We start from the raw sequence: 5,439 nt of genomic DNA on the forward strand, positions 1-5,439 counted from the left end.
AATCAATTCTGTGGGATAACCAACAAAGACATTCATCCGATTTTGGTTGTAAACTTATTTACTTTATGCTATGCATTCCAAAATTTAAAAAGGACTATTAGGGTTCATACCCATGCCATAACTCGTATGGTGTCATTTCAACGGATCATGATGATGCTCTATTTAGTGTAAAAGCGGTAGTCACTAAAGCATAATCCACAAAAATATAATAGCATCAATATTTTATCTCATCATTGACCCAACAAGGTTTGGATACATCTCTCGGATACTCCATCATCACTATGATACTCCAAGAAACGTGAGTTGTAGAACAATTTCATAACTCTCTTAGATGTTCGCTAAAACTCGTAATTCAAATATTTCCACTATGATCCAATCATAGATATTTGACTTTTCTATTACAATGATTTCCACCTCATGCTGAAATTTATTTGAATCCATTCAAATGTTTCAAACTTCTTCCTTATAGAATATATCCACATATATATACTCAATTCATTGTTGGAAGTTTTTATGAAGTAGCAGAATCTCCCGCACAACCTATGCCCAGTGAACCACATACATCATCATGTATTTTTCACTAAGTTAGTTGCCCGTTCAACTCTTGGCCTATGAACGGTATTTCAGTCATTCTCTTTAGAAAAGATTTGCAAGCGCCAAATGATTCAAAAATCGAATGACTCCAAAAATCCATTTGCATGGAGTTCCTTCATGCGTTCCTTTCTAATATGACCTAAATTGCGGTTCCACAAATAAGTGGAATTCAAATCATTTGCCTTATGGCATTTTAGCGCCAGTATTATGTATGTGTGTTTCACCATTAAGATTTATAATAACTTATCCATCGTTCATGGAGTAAGGTCATAATTTGAACAACTCATTGTTTTCATTTGACCAGAGCAAAATAACAATTATTAAGTTCTTTATTATAAATTCTAAGGGCTAGATAGAATGCCAACGACGAACATAATAACACTTTATTTTTGTTCTAGACGTGCATTTCTATCATATTCCTTGTCGATCACTTAGGCCATTGTATTCTTGTATTGCGTTGTTTTGTATGACACTTCATACCAACCAATATGGTACAAATACCCAAGAATTTCATTGAGTGACCAAACTAGGAATACAACCATAACATGTATATCATGTATATACACCTGAGCTAGACTTTCTAGCTAGTCTTCTCTTTTCTTTCTGCCAAAATATCTTTTGTAGTTTCTCTTTTAGTTTTCCTCATTATTCAGAGAACACTTCACCTTCAATAACTTCTAGATTTGTTTGTCAAATACCAATAACCTTGAGGTTCTTATTTTGAAGTTGATCATCATATGACAAGTGTTCCAGATTTCACTATTAGTAACTTTGTAATATGATGAACAATTTCATTCATAATTTTATCCATCAATTCATGACGACTTTCGGAGACCATGTCTGTACATGCTAGGCTCGTAAAGTTTAACCTCAGTATTCGCATGTGCAAATCTGGCTTGCACCCGTTGTATGCACACGTAGAATCTATCACACCCGATCATCACGTGATGCTTCGAAACGACGAGTCTTAGCAACGGTGCATACTAAGGATGATCACTTCATGGATATGCGAATATCGTTAAAAAAAGTGCCCCAATAGTTGGAGGATTGGGACGCCTTGCGTCTTCAACCTTCGTACATTCCCATAAAACTTATGAGTTTATGTAGTCTCACCAAATTATATTCTATCATCTTGCAATAAAGTCTTAGATATCACATATATCTCATACCTTGATTATTTCTGAAAACAAAATTTTCAGCTCCTTACTTTTCAAACAGATTTGAACTTCAAGTTTCACGGAGACAAGATAACTTTAGGTACTAATTGAAACCATAGCTCTTTGAATCAACAATGTGAGGTTTACTAAAAGTTTGCAATAGTACTTAATCATTTCTTGATTCTTTAACAATACGGTACCAGTCCGTAAAGTTTCTTGTCAGATTTTAACAGTATTTCTATCTCAATTATAAGACTAGCGCTTGGTAGAAAACGGATGCCAATACTACAAATTAATTCAAAATACTACTCAGACTATGTTTATGATAATTAGTTCATGTTTTAATCTAATTACTAATGAACTCCCACTTAATACAACATCCCTCATAGTTGTTAAGTGGTACACGATCCACATCCACTACACCAAAACCGATCATCACGTGAGATGATGTAGCTTCAATGGTGAACATCAACATGTTGATCATATCATCCATATGACTCGTGTTCAACCTTTCGGTTTCCGTTGTCCCGAGGCCATGTCTATACATGCTAGGCTCGTCAAGCAAACCCAAGTATTCCGCGTGTGCAACATGGCTTACACCCGTTGTATGTGAACGTTGAGTCTATCACATCCGATCATCACGAGATGCTTCGAAACGACGAACTGTGCAACGGTGCATATGAGGGAGAACACTTTATTATCTTGATATTAATGTGAGGGATCATCTTATAATGCTACCGTCGCGATCTAAGCAAAATAAGATGCATAAAGGATTAACATCACATGCAATTCATATGTGATATGATATGGCCCTTTAGTCTTTGCGCCTTCGATCTTCATCTCCAAAGCACGGACATGATCTCCATCATCAACGGGCATGATCTCCATCATCGTCGGCGTAGCGTCAAGGTCCATGGCGCCGTCTTCATGATTGTTCACCTCATGTAGCAACTATTACAACTACTTTGAAATACTACTCAACATGAAATTTAAAGACAACCACAAGGCTCTGCCGGTTGCCACAATACAATAATGATCATCTCATACATATTCATCATCACATCATGGCCATATCACATCACCAAACCCTGCAAAAACAAGTTAGACGCCTCTAATTTGGTTTGCATATTTTACGTGGTTTAGGGTTTTCGAGTAAGATCTAATCTACCTACGAACATGAACCACAACGGTGATACTAGTGTTGTCAATAGAAAGAGTAAATTGAATCTTCACTATGGTGGGAGAGACGAGACACCCGCAAAGCCACTTATGCAATACAAGTTGCATGTCGAACGTGGAGCAAGTCTCATGAACGCGGTCATGTAAAGTTAGCCCGAGCCGCTTCATCCCACCATGCCACAAAGATGCAAAGTACTCGAACTAAAGACAACATAAGCATCAACGCCCACAAAACAATTGTGTTCTACTCGTGCAACCATCTATGCATAGACACGGCTCTGATACCACTGTAGGGATTCGTTGCATAGAAAACAAAAAAATTTCCTACCGCGAGAACGCAATCCAAGCCAAGATGCAATCTAGAAGACGGGAGCAACGAGGGGATGATCAAGACTCACCCTTGAAGATTTCCAAAGCCTATAAGAGTAGGCTCTTATTGCTGCGGTAGACGATCACTTGCCGCTTGCAAAAGCGCGTAGAAGATCTTGATCACGGTGCCACGATCGGGCAGCACTTCCGTACTCGGTCACACGTTCGGTGTTGATGACGAAGTCCTTCTCCCCGTTCCAGCGGGCAGCGGAAGTAGTAGATCCTCCTCGGAATCCCGGCAGCACGACGGCGTGGTGGCGGTGTCGATGGAGAACTCCGGCAGGGCTTCGCCTAAGCGTATGCGGGAGTTGTATGTGGAGGAGGGGTGCTAGGGTTTGGGGAGAGGGGTGCTTTGGGCGCCGGCCATGAAGGGGGCAGCCAAGGTTGGAGGCCAAGAGTGGCCGGCCACCCTCCCCTTGTCCCTCATTATATAGGTGGAAGCCCCAAGAGTTGTAGTCCAAGTCTTCGAATAAGACCCCAACACTAAAACTTCCCAAAGGTGGGAAACCTCCTCAAGGGGGGAGTCCTACTCAAGGTGGGACTCCCACCTTTCCTTGAGGTGGGGCTGGCCGGCCACCAAGGTGGAGCCCACCTGGGACTCCTCCCCCTTAGGGTTTGGCCGGCCATGCTAGTGGAGTCCCTCCGGGACTCCACCTTCCATAGTGTCATTCTTCCGGACTTTTCTAGAACCTTCTAGAACCTGCCATAAATGCACCGGATCATTTCCAAACTTGGAATATGACTTTCTGTATATGAATCTTATTCTCCGGACCATTCCGGAACTCCTCGTGATGTCCTGGATCCCATCCGAGACTCCGAACAAAACTTCGAACTCCATTCCATATTCCATATCTACTTAAACGACATCAAACCTTAAGTGTGTCACCCTACGGTTCGCGAACTATGTAGACATGGTTGAGACTTCTCTCCGACCAATAACCAATAGCGGGATCTGGAGATCCATAATGGCTCCTACATATTCAACGATGACTTAGTGATCGAATGAACCATTCACATACGATACCAATTCCCTTTGTCACGCGATATTTTACTTGTCCGAGGTTTGATCATCGGTATCACTCTATACCTTGTTCAACCTCGTCTCCCGACAAGTACTCTTTACTCGTACCGTGGTATGTGGTCTCTTATGAACTTATTCATATGCTTGCAAGACATTAGACGACATTCCACCGAGAGGGCCCGGAGTATATCTATCCGTCATCGGGATGGACAAATCCCACTCGTTGATCCATATGCCTCAACTCATACTTTCCGTATACTTAATCCCACCTTTATAACCACCCATTTACGCAGTGGCGTTTGATGTAATCAAAGTACCTTTCCGGTATAAGTGATTTACATGATCTCATGGTCATAAGGACTAGGTAACTATGTATCGAAAGCTTATAGCAAATAACTTAATGACGTGATCTTATGCTACGCTTAATTGGGTGTGTCCATTATATCATTCATACAATGATATAACCTTGTTATTAATAACATCCAATGTTCATGATTACGAAACTAATCATCTATTAATCAACAAGCTAGTTAAGAGGCTTACTAGGGACTCATTGTTGTTTACATAACACACATGTATCAATGTTTCGGTTAATTATAGCATGGTATATAAACATTTATCATAAACATAAAGATATATAATAACCACTTTTATTATTGCCTCTTGGGCATATCTCCAACAGCTTGTTTGTTGTGGCTGGCTGTGGCTGGCTGTGGGTGCTGTGCAGAAAAGCTGCTGTCTAGGAGAAGCTGCTTTTCTGAGTGGAAGTCTTTGGCAACCAGCTGGCTGTCTGGCTGTAAACTGTTGAATTGTCTGAAACACCCTTACATTCATGAAAAGTTGTACTGTTGCTGCTTCACGTGTAATAAATAGAATATGCATCCAAAATTCAAGTCGCCATACAATTGTCATTACATAACCATTGGGAATATATTTGTCCAAAATACATTTCCACAACATTATACTAGCTAATTCCTCCCATAGAAGATGATTGTTTCTACAATAAATATGGGTGAATTTTTTCCACCTCTCACCTGCTATCAATTGCAAAGCTCGTTGCCTAACAGTCTCCATCGGAATAATCAGAAGCGGCCGAAACGCTGCAAGGAGATTCGTTTG

Source organism: Lolium rigidum, chromosome 4 (genome assembly GCF_022539505.1).
Source record: "Lolium rigidum isolate FL_2022 chromosome 4, APGP_CSIRO_Lrig_0.1, whole genome shotgun sequence".
In the NCBI taxonomy this organism is placed as follows: Eukaryota; Viridiplantae; Streptophyta; class Magnoliopsida; order Poales; family Poaceae; genus Lolium; species Lolium rigidum.